This window comes from Chiloscyllium plagiosum, unplaced genomic scaffold (genome assembly GCF_037043375.1).
Source record: "Chiloscyllium plagiosum isolate Xiang-an unplaced genomic scaffold, Cpla_swu_hap1 HiC_scaffold_2, whole genome shotgun sequence".
Lineage (NCBI taxonomy): Eukaryota > Metazoa > Chordata > Chondrichthyes > Orectolobiformes > Hemiscylliidae > Chiloscyllium > Chiloscyllium plagiosum.
Genome location: NW_028270140.1, coordinates 118,935,138 through 118,954,618, shown reverse-complemented (window position 1 = coordinate 118,954,618; position 19,481 = coordinate 118,935,138). Strand labels below are relative to the sequence as shown.

The 19,481-nt window shown below is 40.9% G+C and overlaps 1 long non-coding RNA gene across 1 annotated transcript in view; it reads left to right on the top strand.

The window, feature by feature from the left end:
* LOC148151974 (uncharacterized) overlaps positions 1 to 17,731 on the top strand; it is a 138,582-nt gene extending 120,851 nt beyond the window's left edge. Inside the window, exon 3 of the long non-coding RNA XR_015761281.1 lies at positions 17,145 to 17,731. This is a non-coding gene — a long non-coding RNA (uncharacterized LOC148151974). The remainder of the gene's footprint in view (positions 1 to 17,144) is intronic.
* Positions 17,732 to 19,481: the final 1,750 nt, after the last annotated feature.

Here is a 19,481-nt window from a genome sequence, read left to right as displayed (position 1 = left end):
AGGGGATGAAAGCACTTTCGCTCTTATAAACAACTATCTTTGGGCCACTGAGAGGTCAGAAAAGAGGAAACCATCCTTATCATCTCCTTCATCCATAGCAACAAAGTCAAAAAATTACAGGAATTTAGATAAAGCCCACATGTAACTTTTGGTTGAGGCAGGTACGTTTATATGTTTTATTGAAAATAGGATTGCGACGACCAGGTGGGATATGGTAAAAGGTTCCCCTCTTATTCCTCTCCTCATTTTATAACAACAGGTTTTAGTTTATTTTGAATAAGGATATCCTTGACAGTTTGATGCATGCTAACTGTTACCTCCTGAGATCAGAAAGAACTAATCCGACCAGTTTTCTTGAGGTTAACAAGAAAGAGGTTTCTTTTATTACACTAAAACTGACCCAAGGAAAATACTAAAGTACACTGTAACTTCAGTGCACAAATGTACACTCACAGTTTGCGCACACAAAAATATAAATTACAAAGTAGGGGAGGACAAATTTAGCCAAATTAAAGTCTGTAAGAAATAGAGAAAATTCACAGTCTGTAGCTCATGTGCATGGTGACTGTAGACAGAATTCCATTGTCTTGATTTTAGTGTTGAGGCACTTTAAGATGTAGCTTTGTCCTCTGGAAGATGATAATGTAAAGTTTAATTCTTTCTTAAGAAAAATCTCTAACTTCTGTAACAATGGAGACAAAGGGGCAATAGTTTCATTCAGTCCCCACAGCCATTCAACTATACAAAGGACTTGGGCTTGTACATACTATCTCTCTAATTGTCCGTAGTTCAAACCAACTTGTACGTTCCAATTATAGCTCATCTGAAGAACTATCTTAAAATTCAAGGGCCTGAATTTGACCAGAAATTGATTGGTTTATATCCGTGAATCCGAGCAAGATCTCTCATGGTATTTTTCCAAACTCACCTCAGTACCTGTGGTACCCCCTCACTGGATCCTTCCTTTCACCACAAGTGAAAGAATTTGCCATTGCTGGGATCTCCTGGGATTTGTGATGCTCTCTCCATCATCAAACCCCAACTTTGCACCAGTTTAAGTGTTGTCAGTCACTGTATGGTTCATATGAATTGTCCCCAGCATGTTGTACTGTGGGAAATTGTCACTCTCCTTTGTCAACAGGAAGTCCGGCTAGACAGGGTGGTGTGGAGGAATGCCAAGCTCTTCTCAGGATTGGCAGAGCAGACAACATCGCTAGATGCGGAGGATCTGGGAACAAGGGCGGGTAATAGGTCAGCACAGGATGTCCAGGTGGCTGGAGTTCTGTTGGAGGTGGGAGAAGGAGTCCTTGGAGGGTGGGCAGGAGTCTTAGTGGAAAAAGTAAGCCTGGAGGCGGAGGTGGCAGAAGAAGTGTTCCATGTCGCAATACGTGTTGAATTCATTGATCCAGTAGCGGAGGGGGGGACCAAGGGCAGGTAACAACATTAGATGCAGCAGGCCTGAAGATGCCACAAAAGTCTAAAGTTTACTGGGAATTAGCTGGGTGTGTAAGCTGGGGAGATTCATAGAGGGCTTCTCACTGTAAGTCCTAAGAAGTTTTCTGCCACAATTCTCAGCTGTTCACCTCTTTCTGAATGCATTTCACATTATTATGCATAGTGTCATTCTCATGCTACTTGTTGCTTCGCAGCAGTGAAGGTACCAGACACCACTGAGACCCTTCTGGTCGGTCCCACTGTTGGTGCCATATTTAAATCCCAGCCAAGCACTACATCAAATCTTGTAAAGTATGGAGCTGTCTTTCATTGTATGTCCAAAAAGACATGGCTCAGAGAGCGGAATTGCCCTCATTAGACCAGAGTGAGCCAAGATGAATGGTGGGAAAGTGTTCATCTCTTCATATGCTATGATGAGAGAATCCTGACTTTGATGGGAGAAGACTGTATCCACTTTTGGTGATGCCCAAGGCTTCCAAGTCCTGACCACCAAGACGCATTTTCAGTGCTGTGCATCTTTCCGATTACATGGTACATGTACACCCCCGCATTCCCAAACTTCTATTCCAGTTTCATAATTTAATTCCTTCTTTTGTCTCCTGTACTGCCACTCACACAGTCTCTGATCAGAAGAAACCAGCTACCCCCCACCTCCAGGGATTGCCTTCGCCTCCATCTCTGAATCACAGATCCCTCAGTGGCAAGACCATCTCCATGTAGCCTCCATCAGCTCAGATACTGACACCTCAGAAGTTACATTTGTTAGATTTAAGTCGGTATCACTTCTTGGTGAGAACATCACTGTCACATCTCTGTAGCTGATCTTCAGAGGTTATACATATGTTCAGTTCCAGGCAGGAGAGGTCTCTATAGTGGCTGCCATTAAAACTTGATTCAAAAGTATGAAGAGATGGAGGAACAGCAAGCAGTCTTGTTGGTTTCAGGATTGAAAGTTCTAAGCAATCTCTATCATGCTGATGGTGATGGAAGTCATGGAGTCCCATGTCCAGCACCCTCAGTGTGTTCACATTCCTGATGAAGGGTTTAAGGCTGAAACATCGACAATCCTGCTCCTCAGATGCTGCCTGACCTACTGTGCTTTTCCAGGGTCACACTTTTCAACACTCAGTGTTTGTCGGTTATATGCACATTCCTGCTCAACACTAATGGCAAAGCAACAGATGAGCAAGGAGCCGTGATTTCAACCCAGGTGTCCTTTCTTCGGCAAGAGACAAGATGGTGTCAGGAGGCAGTCATATGGAGAAGAACCTCGTATAGGCTCGACAGCAGTCTCTTATCAGGACATTTCAGAGGTACCGGATCTTGACTGTGGCCCACAACCCTTAAAGCTGAGGAAGGGGAGCTCACATCTGGCCAGCATGTCTGGCCCTTGAGCCATAAACACCTCTGCGGTCATCTGCTGAAAAGTCCAGAACCAACAAACCATGCTGTATGGCAAGCTCCCTCCACACCAGCTGCAGATCCTGGAAATGGCTGAGTCTTAATGGGAGGCAAAAGAAGTTTGGGAATTTGAAGGGTTAATCTCCTTTACAAAATTTAGTCGAGTTTGATTTCTGCAGTTAACTATGATATTCTGTTGAAGTAACTCTTCTTTTAGTTTTAGGGACAAATAAGCTTCCTGGTAAAGATGCAGAGGCAGTTAGTTAGTTCAGTAGCTAGCATAAGCTGGTTTCTCTTGCCAGCAGTGCCTGACTGTAGAATTCAACTAGTGTAAATACAAATACCTTGAGCTGCACGCTTTCATAAGAAAAATTCTTCAAGCTTGCTTACTCTCAGTGTGCACAATTTTACTTTCCAGGGAAGTCATTGGAAAATACGATTTGATGGATTGTAAACTGGGTGAATCTGAACCTGTCAGCTCTCCATTGGATGTCTTGGTGAAAACTATGTTGCTGGTATTTCCAAATACTGAAGTTTTATATTTCCCTCAATAACCTTTTCAACAAGTTCTAGTTCTAGATGAGGCTGAAATAATTAACACTATCGTTGATGCTCACTCATCAAGATTGAGCACATTGATATGGTTTTGCATCTTTGCTACTACCTATGAAGTCAGAAGTGTTTGATTTACTTTCATTACAAGATGCTGGAGAAATGGGGAAAATGCCTTTGAAATTCTTCCCCATTCAGCTGCAGTTCAATAACATTACAATGCACAGAAAATGATTGTTCTTTGAGGCACTATGTAATGACTTGCAGGGTTTTCAGGTGAAAGTGAGGACTGCAGATGCTGCATTAGAGTTGACAGTGTGGTGCTGGAAAAGCACAGCAGGTCAGGCAGCATCCGAGGAGCAGGAGAATCAACATTTCGGGCAAAAATCCTATAAAGGGCTTTGCCCGAAATGTCAATTTTCCTGCTCCTTGGATGCTGCCTAATCTGCTGCGCTTTTTAAGCACCACACTCTCGACAGCAGGGTTTTTAGGCTGACCAGAGGCAAGTGAAATGTCGACATGGCCCTCCTAACAGAACAGTAAGGATGAATAGGGTTATACAGTAGAGGTACAATATTTGAATTTTCAAACGGCCTGTCATAAGCTATCACTTAGTAGACTCACAAATACGGTCAGAGAATGTGACATTAAATTGAAAAAAGTAAGTGGATGAGAAAGTTGACTGCAAAGCAAAAAGGCAAAAGTGAGGACTGAAGATGCTGGAAATCAGAGTCTAGATTAGAATGGTACTGGAAAAGCACAGCAGGCCAGGCAGCAACCAACAAGCAAGGAAATCAATATTTCGGGCAATGTCGATTTTTCCTGCTCCTCGGATGCTGCCTGGCCTGCTGTGCTTTTCCAGCACCACTCTAATTTCGACTACAAAACAAAAAGAAAATAGAGAGTCGGATTAAAGGTAGCTATTCACACTGGCAGAAGTTAGGAAGAAGTGTTCCATAAGGATTACTACTGGAGCCACTGTTGTTCACTATGTTATTATTAATCGTCTATGCTCAGGAAACAGAAATACAATGTCAAGGTTGTGGGTGATGCCAAATTGGGAGCTGTAGGTTACATAATGGAAAATACAAGGAAATACAGGAAACATTATTGAATTGAATTGAGTTGAATTTATTGTCTCATGTACCGAGCACAGTGAAAAGCTTTGTCTTGCGAGCAATACAGGCAGATCACATAGTTAAGTAGCATGGATAGTAAATAATAGGTAAATGATGGCAGAAACAAGAACACAGGTACAGGTGAATGTTAAGAGTTTGTGAGTCCATTCAATATTCTAACAATAGGAGGGTAGAAACTGTCGCGAAACCGGCTGGTGTGTGTGTTCAGGCTTCTGTACCTTCTCCATGATGGTAGAGGTTATAGAAAAACATTGCCAGGTTGGGATAGATCTTTAAGAATGCTGGCAGCCTTTCCTTGACAGCGGGCCTGGTAGATGGATTCTATAGATGGGAGATTGGCATTTGTTATTGTCCGGATTGAACTCAGATCACGGCTCAGATTCCAGCGTGAACTGCGGGACTGCATCACAGAAACCTGGCTCAACCCATCCATTCCTGACTGTATATTTCAGACTGATGGTTTTTCTATCCATTGTATGGCCATCTAGCGTCCTCGGATAAGACAAAGGGTGGAGGGGTTTGCTTTTTACTCAACAACATGTCGTGCATTGACATTGCAACCCTGGGCAGTCATTGCTCCCCAAACCTTGAACTCCTCACCATCAAATGCCATCCATTCTATCTACCACGGGAATTTACCACTGCTATACAACTGCTGTGTACTTACTGCCACAAGCAAAGGTTGAGGAAGCTCTGGATGTGCTGTACTCCACCGCTAATACCTTAGAGATGGAACACCCCGAGGCCCTGTTTATTGTAACTGGTGACTTCAATCAAGCCAACCTAAGGAAGGTGTTGCCCAAGTACCACCAGAACATTACTTGCTCCACCAGGGGCCTGAATATTTTAGACCACTGTTACACCACTGTGAAGGATGCCTACCGCTCCATCCCTTGCCCTCATTTCGGGAAATCCGACCACAATGCTTATAGAACAAATCGGAATTGATAGATGAATTTGAACATAGATAAATCTAAGCTGTTATACTTTGGTAGGAAGACATCAGCAGTCAAACTGGTTTGACTAGGAGAGCAAAATGGTGGCTCAGTGGTTAACACTGCTGCCTCGCAGTGCTAGGGACCTGGATTCAATTCCTGCCTTGGTTGACTGTGTGGAGTTTGCACATTCTCCCTGTTTCTGCATGAGTTTCCTCCCACAGTCCAAAGATGTGTAGGTCAGGTGAATTGGTCATGCTAAATTGTCCATAGTTTTAGATGCATTATTCAGGGTTAAAAATAGCATAGGGGAATAGGTCTGGGTGGGTTACTCCTCAGAAGGTCAGTTTGGACTTGTTAAGCTGAAGGGCCTGTTTCCATGCTATAGGGAATCTAATCTAAAAGTATGGATACACAAAATGGTAGCTCATCTATATAAACTTATAAAAGAGCAAACTGAGAATTGGAGTTAATTTCTAGATGAATACAACTGAGAAGCAGCAAGGTTAGCTTACGTTTGGGTGTACTTTGGTTAGATCATACTCAGATTACTGTGTACATTTTTGATCTTCATATTCTAAAAAAGAGATTAAGGCAATGCCAAGGGTTCATATATATATATATAAATTTATATGCTTTTAATTTTTTGCATTAGATGTGAACATCACTAGCTAGGTCAAAATTTGTTACTTATCTTTGGATGAGATGGAGCTGAGGTTTGTCAGAAAGTTTGACAAGTTTGTCAGAAACAACTGAATGGTCAGATGAGCCTTGGAAGGCTGAGGGATGACCTGGGAGAATATTTTATGACAATGAAAGAGTTAAGTAGGGTGCATGGGTTGTTTCTAGAGAGTTAGAGAGTCATAGCATCATGCAGCACAGAAGCAACCTGTCTCCCCACCAAGTCTACGCTGACATATCTACGCTCATCCCAATTTCCAGGACGTGGCTCATAATCTTGAATTGCATGATATTCCAAATGCTCATCAACATGCTTTTTAAAGGACGTGAGGTTTTCTGCCTCTACTGTTACCCCAGGTAGTGCTTTCCAAATTCCCAATACCTTCTGGGTGAAATCCTTTTTCTCAATTCTCATCTAAAACTCCTTGCTATTGACCCTCTAACTAAGGGGAACAGCTGCTTTCTGCCCACCCTGTTCACATCCCTCATAACTTTTTATACCTCAATCAGGTCCCCTCTCAGCCTCTCCACTCTAAAGAAAACAACCAGAGCTTATCCTGCCTCTCTTCATAGTTAAACTGCTCCACAACAGGCAACATCCTGGTGAATATCCTCCTCACCCCTTCTAATGCAATCACATCCTACCAACACTGTGGTGACCAGAACTGCACATATCACTCAAACTATGGCCTAACCAAAGTTTTGTGCAATCCAACATAACCTCCCTGCTCTTATAATCTATGCCATAACCCATAAAGGCAAGTGTCACAGATGCCTTTTAAATTACCCTATTAACCTGGCCTGGCACATTCAGGGATCTGTGGACAGGCACCCCAAGATCGCTCTGTTCCTCTGAACTTCCAATGTCTTGCCATTCATTGAGGATTCTCTTGTTACTTTTTCCAAAGTGCATCACCTCACATGTTTCAGGGCTCAAATTCCATCTACCACCATCCCATCTAACCAACCCACTTACAACTTCCTCCAACCTTCCTCCTGATTATTAACCAAGCAAACATCTTCATTACATTTGTAAACTTTACTTATCATGCCTCCCTATATTTTAAACTATATCATTTCTATACCATATATACTCAAGTAACAGTTACATTTTTTGACCACTTAAGGTTAACTTTATGGGGTTGACGATTACATGGATACTACTTTTGAGGGGCTGAAATTAATGCCCGTCAAAATTCATACCGTATCATTAGCAGAAGCCCAACTGATCTCTAAACGAATAAAGAAGAAAAATTCTGAAGGCCCAGAGTGGAAAACAATAGCCAGCGGATTGCAAAACTGGGAGTGGAGTGGAACAACTGACAGACTGGAAAGCTGAAACGGGACGTGACGTCCAGCACACTGACTCATAAACATTGATCTGTTAGCTGTGAAGAATTAGGGTCAACTTTTACACAAGATATATGGAACATTCCAGGTTAATTGGCCAAACATGGGGGGTCAACTTTTATATGAGATTGACTGTTACTCGTGTATATAGGGTATATCAAGAACAATAAGGGACTAAGCAGTGATCCCTGTGGTACATGACTAGACACCGGCATCCACTCAAACAAACAGCTTTCTAAACTCCACCCTCTGTCTCCTGCCATGAAGCTAACTTGCCAAATTACCCAGGATCCCATCTACTTTAACCTTTTTTTTTAACCAGTCTCTGATGTGCACTTTGTCAAAAGCTTTGCTGAAATCCACAAAAACTACATCAAATACATTGCCGTCATCTACACACTAGGTCACCTTCTTGAAAAATTCAATCAAATTTGTAACGCATGATCTTATTCTGATTATGCTGATTGTCGCTGATCAACTATTCCCTTTCCAAGTGCAGATTAATTCTCCCATTCTGAATTTACTTCAATAGTTTCCCTACCACTGATGTGAGACCATTAGTCTGTAACTCTCTGGTTTATCCCAATAACACTTCTTGAAAACTGGAACCACATTAGCTGTCTTTCACTCCTCTGGCACCTCTCCTGTGGTCAAAGAGGAATTAAAAATTTGGGCCAGGGTCATTGTAATTTCCACCCTCACCTCCTGCAACAACCTGGAATATAACTCATCCAGAGCTGGAGATTTGTCCACTTTTCAGCCTATCAAAATCTAAAGTACACCTTCACTCTCTGTGTCAACCTGCACAAGAACCTCGCAGTCCCTCTTCCCAAACTCTGTATCTACATCCTCTTTCTCCTGAGTGAAGACAGACAAGAAGTACTTACTTAACACTTTGCCAGTGTCTTTTGTTTCTTTACAGAGATTTCCCCCTTGCTTCCTAATGGGACCTACTCTTTCCTGGGTTATCCTCTTCCTTTTGATATACCTATAGTATATCTTGGATTTTCTATCAATTTATCCATTAGTTTTTTTCATATCCTCTTAATTGTTTCTTTAATTTTCTGCCTGCACTTTATATGCACTACGTCCTCCATTGATTTGCCCGCTTTGTATCTGTTAAAACTGTAATAAAAGTGAAGAGAGCAGGAAAGGGCAAGTTCTCATCAAATCAACTGGTGACATTGATTGACAGCTCTCTGGGGTAGGGGGTCGAGTGGGAGTCAGTCGTGCTCAGCACAGCTTGGGGCAGAGCAGAGAGTAACAAACTGCAATTTCAGGATATCTGAAATAACCGGTTCTTGCATTAAATCCTGAACTTCCTGTCAGATTCAGAGGCATGAATACTGACAGTTCACCACAAAATTGTTCTCCACCCAACATCCAGGACTATCATTTTTTTCACAATAACTTAACATACTTTGGTCTAGCTATCAAAGTGGTCATTTAAGAATTTCTAATCTATAATTCATTTATCTTATTGGTGAACCTGAATCTAATTGCAGCATGTTTGTAACAACAAAGTAACAGACATTGGTTTGTCAAAGAATAGTTTTTAGGACAGTGATATTTTGATAGAAATGATTATTATTTTTTGTTTCAAATGATGCAAACAACTGTTTAAAGAGACTGATTACAAAATATGTAAACCCAAATTTTAGGGAGCATTTTCTTTTATGATTTTCTTCAAAAGATGTAAGTCCATTGTACAAACACACTGACGTTTTGCTTTAAAGTGTAAAGTATGATGATATGTTAGTGGTATGAATGTGTTATTGGCTTTATTAATATGCTTAATAGAAATGTTAATGTGAACCTTTCAGAACATATGGAACTTTTCAAAGCTTTTATCTACATTTCAAGTACAATCCCCAAATTCTTTTGATTTGATTGGATCAGAAGAGTGTTGAAGTATACATTAATATACAAGAAGCCATTTTTAATCCCCTCCTTATTCAAAACATTAACCTTAGAAATTCTGTTGTCGTGTAGACTTTTATCTGCATAAGGCCAACAGTGCGTGCTCACATGGAGAATTCCAAGGAGCCTTGATGAATCAGTATAGTACCAATTGCTGCACAATTTTGCTGTGAGAGAAGTTTTGTTGGCAACCTCCTGCCCTTACTGCCATTCCTCTGGGGTTTCCTCTCATGTGCTTCTGAAGTGATGGCAGGCATTGCATAGTCCTGTGATTGGATGGATGAATATGATTCTAAATAAATAAGGAGGCAGAATATTTCATGCCATGGCTGCAGGGAGCAGGTTGGTACAAAAGACAAGAGAAACCCATCACTCAGGACTCCTCCAATCCTGTCGAGCTTTATACCTTATTTCTGATGTTAGTGATTAGGTTTTCAGCCAACTTGATAGACTATGTTGCCTCAACAGGTATGTCAATGCTGGACCATTTCAGAAGGCAGGTAAGAGTCAGTCACATTGCTGTGATGTAGGCCACACTTGGTAAGTTCAATTGTATCCTTCTGCTTAGGACATTGGTGAGCCAACTGGATTTTGCAACTGCCAATGTACCATTCAATTTATAATTTCAGATTATTTCTGTTAAACTGAGTTCAAATTTCCTCCATCCGCCAAAGTGGGATTCAAACCTGGGACCCCAACCATTTTCTGAGTCTCCAAATTACTAGTCCAGCAACAATGTCAGTAGGCCATTGGCTTACATAATAACTGCCTCCCCTCATAAAGCTGTTGGCTTCTCCAAAACCAGGGAAACCACCTGACAGCAATTAAAGTATAAATGTGGATTGACAATGAGACTCTTGTGAGTCAAAATAATACTTATTATAATATTCTCATTATTTAATTCTTTTAATTCATTTGTGGGATGTGGGTGACACTGGCTGGCCAGCCCGTGCCCATCCCTAACTGCCCTTGAGAAGGTGGTAGTGAGCTGTCTTCTTGAACTGTTGCAATGGTGTGGGTTGACCCACAATGCTCTTTGGAGGGAATGCCAGGATTTTGACCCAGCGTAAGTGAAGGAATGGCAACATATTTCCAAGTCAGGATGCTGGGTGGCTTGGAGGGGAATTTGAAGGTGGTGGTGTGATATTATGATACTGGAAGTTGTATGCTGTCTCCTTGGACTACGTTGGTCACTCATCTGACTTCAGTTAGAGCTGGAAATGGGTGAGGATAGAGGGGATTTGGGTTGACAGACATATTTCTGACACTTTAATTTTTTTTAATGTTAAACTCAACCCTGTTTCTAAAGCACCTACCAACTGTACAGAGATGCCTAGCATGGCCAATGTTCAAGGATGTCACACAAATTCATAAAATGAATTTTTTTCCCATCCAGTAAAGTAATGGGACATTCCATGAATATCTTTTTAATTTTTGGGGCTTTAGGGGGAGGTGAGGTCTAGTTGTGCTATTGTTAGATTGTTAATACAGAGACTCAGATAATGTTCTGGGGAACTTCAAATGGAACAAAGTTTTGACAAAGAGTCACTGAATTCAAAACACCAACCCTGCCTTCTCCCCACAGATGCTGCCAGGTCTGCTGGGTTTCCCCAGCAGTTTCTGTTTTTGCTTATGTTCTGAGGACCCAGGTTCAAATCCTGCTATGGCATATGGTGAAATATCTGGAATTAAGAGTTATAAGTACGTAGACAATTGTCAGGAAGAGTCTACCTGAGTTATTAATGTTCTTTAGGGAAGGAAACTACTATCCTCACCTGGTCTGGCCTGTATCTTACTCCAGACCTGCAGAAGCGGATTGACTCTTAACTGCCTCTAGGGCAATTATGGATGAGCAATAAATGCTGGTCTAGCCAGTGATGCCCACATCCTCTGAATGAATTTTAAAAAAAGGTTTTACCATGTTTACATTTTTCTATAATGAAATATGACTTACTGAGACCAATGGGTAGTTTTATCTTCTTTCCTAAATAAGAACATATTTACTCTGGGGCAATGACATACAGGCTCACATAGAATATTTCTTATTCACTCTTGGGACATGGCAGGCCAGCATTTAACACCCATCCATTGTTGAGAAGGTGGTGATGAGTTGCCTTTTTGAACTGAGAAATTTCTTCCTAAAAAATGTTAAGATTTTTGGACTTTTCTATCACAGAAAGCTGAAGATGCTCAGTTGTTGACTATATGGATAAATATCTTATGAGCCAAGGATCTAAAGGATGAAGGAATAGAGTGGGAAAGTAGCATTGAGTAGATCAGCTATGAGTTTTTGAATTGTGGAAAAGTTTCAATAGGCAAGAGTCTACACTTATGCAAATTTCTTATATTCTTTATATATTGTTTATTGCTACATTTAAAATTATCAGGCTGGTTTGTTTCTGTATTTTTCATTCGCACATGGGATGTGGGTTTTGCTCATTGGGCCAGTATTTAGTAGGTCACGCAGCATCAAAGGAACAGGAGAATCGACGTTTCGGGCATAAGCCCTTCTTCAGGAATCCACCGCCTCCAACCTCATAGTCCCACAACCCCACACCGCCCGTTTCTACCTCCTGCCCAAATCCACAAACCTGACTGCTCCGGCTGACCCATAGTCTCAGCCTGCTCCTGGGAGAAAGTGAGGTCTGCAGATGCTGGAGATCAGAGCTGAAAATGTGTTGCTGTTAAAGCACAGCAGGTCAGGCAGCATCCAAGGAACAGGAGAATCGACGTTTCGGGCATAAGCCCTTCATCCTGATGAAGGGCTTAAGCCCGAAACGTTGATTCTCCTGTTCCTTGGATGCTGTCTGACCTGCTGTGCTTTACCAGCAACACATTTTCAGCTCAGCCTGCTCCTGCTCCTGAGAATGTCCGCTCAACTGCTTTGATTGACATTTATATGTTATAAAAGAAACCGAACTCATTTCTGCATATCTCGACACGGTCCTGTCCCCCTTAGTCCAAGAACTCCCCACCTACGTTCGGGACACCACTCACGCCCTCCACCCCCTCCATGATTTTCGCTTCCCCGGCCCCCAACGCCTTATCTTCACCATGGACATCCAGTCCCTATACACCTCCATCCCCCGTCACGAAGGCCTCAAAGCTTTCCGCTTCTTCCTTTCCTGCTGAACCAACCAGTACCCTTCCACTGACACCCTTCTTCGACTGACTGAACTGGTCCTCACTCTGAACAACTTCTCTTTCCAATCCTCCCACTGATTCCTGAAGAAGGGCTTATGCCCAAAATGTCAATTCTCCTGTTCCTTTGATGCTGCCTGACCTGCTGAGCTTTTCCAGCAACACATTTTTAAGCTCTGATCTCCAGCATCTGCAGTCCTCACTTTCTCCCAGTATTTAGTACCCAACCTCAGTTGTCCTTGAGATGACTAGCCAGCACGTTGCTGTGTTGTTAAGCAGTTTTCCTGTTATGGCATAGTGGAGTTTCCCTATCTCTGAGACCATCTGATATCCATGTTCAAATCTCACTTCAAGTTGTGATGGCTAGGATGTGGCAAAACATATCCTTTCAAATTGAATTAAGAACAATCCCTGAAATGAAATTCTTCACTAGGAAGCGTATTATTCTTATTAGGTTTATGGTAACTTTGTAAGTACTCAGGGTTGATTTTTGTGAAGTTTGGCTGACTCTAAAAATCATACAATCAGCAGGTGGAAACTAAACGAGGAAGTTTTGTCGACATTTCAGACATACGTTTGCAGACAGGGGAAAGAGGGTGTAGTGTGAATCCACAGGGCAAAAACATAAAATCAGAAGAGCCATTTTAGATTCCATTCAAACCAACTCCATTTTCACTTTACCCAGATTGTGGGAATCTGGAATTGATGGAGTAATTTTGAAATTTCTGTTCAAGTGTCATGATTTCAGATATTTTAAACCTTCAGCTGTTCAAACTATTTAAAAAGAAATAGTATTAAAAAGAATATCCGCTCAACTGCTTTGATTGACATTTATATGTTATAAAAGAAACATGATCATCCATCCCACAGTTTCATAAGAGTTTGTTGTTAACCTTTCCCAATCACTTTTATTATAGCTAAGATTATAGTGAATGTTTGGCTGAGTTTCAAAAGCTAAAATAGTTATTTCAGGAGGGAGTTCTGAGAGTATGACTGACAATTTAAAGAGGCTATTAAAGATTTAGTTTCATTGATGTGGCTACTAAATAGAAATGTGCTAGTTTTTATAAGACACTGAACACTTGGCTGGATTTAAATGCTTTGTATAAGTTTTACAAACAGGAGTATTTCATAATCAAGAGCAGGAAACTGTGCTAGATTGTTAATAGTTCAGTTGAGTCATTGCCACTTGGTTCCTTACTGCATGGGGACTATGAAGAGCCAAAAGTTGGCATGGAAGGCATATCAGGCTGAACGTTGAGGGCTAGAGGGCCTAATAGAATCGAAAATAACTGGGATGATATTGCAGGAAATCGAAATCAGCCTTCTAATCCACCCATAGAGACACTTGCACATCCTGCAGCCAGGGTAAGCAAGCCCGGCTCTATTCCATCTGCAACAAAAACAGAAATTGCTGGGAAAACTCAACAGATCTGGCAGCATCTGTGGAGAGAAATCAGAGTTTTTATTATAGTTTCAGAGATCCTTCTGCACAACTATTTTTGTTTCTCATTTCCAGCATCCACAGTTTGTCTGTTTGTATGTTCCCTCTGTGCCTCCCTTGGTGTAACAGAGCCCTTAAAACTAAGACAGTTGATGATTCGGGTGATTACCTGACTCTAGGTACTGATCTCGAGTAAAAAACTGGTCCACAATGTTTAAGTGTGTAATTAACAAAAATCAAATTCCCTTGCTTATTTTTACTTCTGTTGACAGTTTGCAAACAACATCTTGGATGTAGGAGTTAAAATCATCTATTCATTTCCCTGTTCTAAAATTACTACATTCAGAGAGGTGTTTTCAATAACCTGTTTGTAAATGGGAAGCTTAACTCTTCCTGCTAAAATAGCACCTTGCCTGTCCTGATGACTGACCTCTTATGGAATCACCCAGCACTTGGTTCCCTCTATTACCCATTGTTGTCATGCTTGTTTGTGATTAATTGTTCCCAACTCTTCAAAACGGAATCTTCAACCAGCAGTTGTGTGTGACCTATCTTGCATCTGGAGATTACTAATTATGCCATGCTGGAATATTTACCCTGAAATTAAGGCAGGTCCTAAACTATACAAACCAAATTAGAACTGATAAAAACCTGAAGATAAAAATATTTCAAAATTTGATCCCTTAAGGAAAAAAGAGTTTTGGGTGTATTTGTCAAGGCATTTTCTTATGCATGCATAGGAGATGTATTCATCAAAGACGGTGCATAACTTCTGAATTTGCTACAAAACTATGATTTTATACTATTTTTACAGATAACAGTTTTAAAATAAAAGTTGCACATTTGTACACTCTTATCTCAAACCAACAGTGTTCATTCTATTCTACATTCCAAAGTTAGTAAGTGTGACTATATTGTCCAATCATATTAAAAAATTGGTGCACATGATCACATGGTTATAGTGTCCAATCAAATTATTGCATGGTCACATGAGGATACTATCCAATCGAATCACTACATGTTCACACCTACTGTCAGTGAGCATGTATTTTGTGATTATCAAAACTCTCCACGGTCTTTTTAACTTTTTTTACTCTTGTAAACTTCCTAGATATTTATTCTGTGTTTTCCAAAGTGAAGTACATTGATAAAAAAATCATCCTTTGTTCAGGGTATTGCGGTACTTAGAGTTAGAGAAGTACAGCACAGAAGCAGACCCTTCAGTCCAACTTGTCCATGCCGACCAGATATCCTAACCTAATCTAGTCCCATTTGCCAGCACTTGGCCCATATCCTTCTGAACCCTTCCTCTTCATAAACCCATCCAGATGCCTTTTAAATGTTGTTATTGTACCAGCCACCACCACTTCCTCTGGCAGCTCATTTCCATACACGCACCATCCTCTGGGTGAAAAAGTTGCACCTCAGGTCCATTTTAAATCTTTCCCCTCTCACCTTAAGCCTATGCCCTCTAGTTTTGGACTTCAACCAACCTGGGGAAAACACCTTGTCTGTTTACCATATCCATGCCGCACATAATTTTATAAACATGCCGCACATAATTTTATAAGTTCTCCCCTCAGCCTCCAATGCTTCAGAGATAACAGACCCAGCCTATTCAGCCTCTCCCTACAGCTCAAACCCTCCAAACCTGGAACATCCTTGTTAATCTTTTCTGAACTCTTTCAAGTTTCACAACATCTTTCTTAAAGCAGGGAGATCAGAAATAGCCTAACCAATGTCCTGTACAGCTGCAATATGTGCTTCCAACTCCTGTACTCAATACTCTGACAAATAAAGGTAAGTATACAAACACCTTCTTCACCATCCTATCTACATGTGAGTGTTCTGTATGTGCTCACTTTGACAATTATGAAGTTAAAGTCGCCTGCGAGACCCCTGTGATTCTTTTGTAAACTTTTGTGCAAGAAGTCCATGAAGTTCCATCTTAAAATATACTTTGAACAGAAGGTGAGACAAGTTGAATTCTCAGCATGACAACACAAATTTTGCACATTAATTAACAGACGCTGCACTAAATCAAATGTTTTTTTTTACAAAAAGCAATAATTATACTTGTTAAACATTAAGTGAGCAAAATGTTTTGCATGTCAACAATGATTGCAATAGCAGGGTGGAAGTTAGGTATTCAGCTCTCCTCCTGGTATCCAAATGGTTCCTTACCTATAATTGCATTGAAACATTTTCCTATGATAAAGGTGCAATAGAAATGCAAATCATTCCACGTGGCTCAAAGAGTATAATGGAATGCTTACCCCGAGATCAGTTGCAGCAACAACAGTAGGAGAGAAGATTAACAACAGCAAGTCTGCACTCAGTGCCTCCTCTCCCCATCAGCAAGCTCAGTGTGCCATCGAGATGATTCACAATACAACGTTTCTGGTACATCAGCAGCACCCTTTAATCTGTACTGCTTTAAAAAACAAGGCAGCAAAACCACAGGAACACCAGCACCTATGGTTTTCCTTCAAGAAGGCCCATCGCTACCTTCTCCCAGAATAAAGGATGGGCAATATATATGAAAGAGGCAGACTAAAGTTTCAACGCTGTGTTGAAACTGATAGCTCCAAAGATGATTCATATTGGGCTCAAAATGTTAACTCTGTTTCTTTCTCCACAGCTGGTGGCAGAGTTGGTGAGTTTCTCCAGCACTTTCTGGTTAATATCCAGCTTCCACAGTATTTTGTTGTTGCAACAATATATGTGACCTTGCTCATCCAGGCCATATTATGAGGACAAATAAGAGAACATTATAGATGTTCCTCTTTGTTGGAATTGTCCCAGCCCTTGACTTCTACCTGGTTCTGTGGAGAGAAACAGAGTTAATCTTTCAAGTCAATGATCTTTCATCAGAACAGAAGGATGATAGAAACATCAGAGATTTTAAAACAACAGGGAGGGAAGGAACAGAGGAAAACAAAAGAGAGGGTTTGCAGTAGGGTGGATTGCAAAAGAGGTTCATGAACAAGAGATTTCACAGTGCAACATTCAAAAAGAGGTTTAATGGGTTTATTAAAGAAACAAAGCATTAATTAAATAAACAAGCCAGCAAAAGAAGAGAAAAACAACCTTAGATCATAACCTCTGTCTCTGCTTTTTCCAAAGGTTGCTGAACTCCATTTTGAGCCCAGAAGCTTATGAAGTGCTCAGGGAAAGATGAGCTCCTCTGCAAGTTTGCATCAAACTTCACTAGAACCTGAAGCAGACTACGGACAGAAAACTCAGAAAGGCAGCAAGGAGGCAATTAAAACACCAAACAACAGGAATGACTTTGTCCTTCAAGCCTGTGCTCAACAGATTTTTGATTGATAATGGAGAACAGGGTCAAGGGGAGAGATAATGCAGAGTTAAAGTCACAGTAGATCAGCCATGATCTTCCCATATTGCAGAGTGGGCTCAAGGGACTGCATGAACTGCTTCTGCTGGTGTTGTTTAATGTTCTTCTGTCCTTATGTTCTTGTTTTTGTTTAAATGTATAATATAAACGTTTTATTTATGAATTACATTCTATATTTCGCTAAGAAAATGTTATTTGGGGTACCTGTGTTGTAATTGACTACAATGTAAGTACATATTCCTCAAATTCAAATTAAGCGTCTTGGATAAATATTTAGAGATCGTAATCCTGTAATTGTGTAAATGCTGCACTTGTGGAGTGAAAACAGCTAACGTTTCAGGTCCATTAACCCTTCTTCAGGTCACTGGGCTCAAAACATTAATTCTGCTTTCTCTCAACAGATGCTGCCAGTCCTGCTGAGATTCTCTAGCAATTTTTGTTTTTGTTTTAGACTTCCAGCATCTGCAGTTCTTTGTTTAATTGTTAGTTCTGAGAAGAAAATTACCCATTCAGATATAATACCTGGTATGTGCTCATTTAGTTAATTTCAATTTACACAGCATCATGCGTTAATCCAACGCATCTGAATTTACAAAATTGGCAATATTATTTTGGTTTTCCATTGTTTATTCTCCTGAGATTCCTGTTAGAGTTGTGCATATGTATGCAAAGTTTTTCAAATGCAAACTCTAAAGACAAAGGACATGCCAATCTTCAAGGAGGAAATGGAGGTCTCAGCTTCAGGCTGGAGAGCTGGTGAATCCTAGTGCTGCCCTTTTTTGTGAAAGCCTGCCACATCTTGTGCCAGTCAAGCATTTAACAGATCATTGGGATCAAGGAATCCATGGACGCAGTCCAGTCTGCAGAGTGTTTTTGGCCAATCAGAGGCTATACTCAGCAGCACCCAGGGTTGGATTGGTGGGTTGTCTGTACTCTACCTGCTTTGCCTGAGGCCTTGAATCAAGGAGACAACCACGTCCACAAGAGAGGGATGGTTGGAAAGAGATTATAGAAGCGAGGGAGATGTCAGCGGCAAAGACAGGGGAGACTCTTAACTGGGCCCTCTTCCTTGATCAGATTTTTAACACCTCCCTCCCAACTGTGGAACCTGAGAGCAAACGTACCAGAATTTGCTTGTTGTGCTTCCTGCACGGTGAGCCCCCTATCTGCCAAAGAGGTAATATCAATCAGGTCGAGTCAGGCTCCAAAGTGACTGAATTGGTGGTGGAGTTGGGAAGCTGTCCACTAGCCCTTTTGTCATGGCTTCAGTCAGAATGGAGGGGGGGAAGGGCTCTTCATGCGTGTCCCACCCAATTTAATGCTCCATGCCCCACCACCAAACTAGCCACAAATTCAGCCCCACGCATTTAAAACTTACACTCTTTTAAATAGGCAAATTTTTTTTCTGTTAAAAATTTATGTCACCATTCTGTCAACATCTCTCATGTGAAGTTATTTTCACTACAACATTCATGTCAACTTGAAGGATTCCAGTAACGCCTCTATGAATTTGAGCTTGACTCCTGTCAGTTTTATCAGATCTGGCAAGATCCACGTGTGAGAAAACATAATTTCCTCAATGCAAACAGCTCTTTGAAGTGAGGGACTAAAGCATTAGTCATTAGGCATAGCAGTAACTAGACCAAAATCCCAAATAGGACATGTAAATGGAAGCTTTACTGTGCAGATTATTATAGTAATTGACCCCTGCAGGAATATCCAAGGATTAATTTTTTTGGATTCCTTTCAGGTAATTTTATGAAGAGAAATGATGTTTGCAGACAGACAACCACAAAGTGTTTTGTATTGTGAAATAATTCATCGGATTGAAAGATGAATTAGAAGGCAGTGTAAGTTAAATAAGTGGGTGTACGGAGTTGGTACAACATCACAACACTGGTGCCAAGGGAAGTATTAGGAATGAGTACAAAAGAAAATAAATCAATAAAGAGCACAAGTCACTGTGCGCAACACAAATTTCCAAAGATAATCACCTATCCACATAGAGAACCTCACACTAAAATTGAGGTATTGACCTGGTGAAGATACAGAAAAGGACTATCTATGCATAAGGAGCAAGCAATAGACAGGGTTAAGTGATTCCA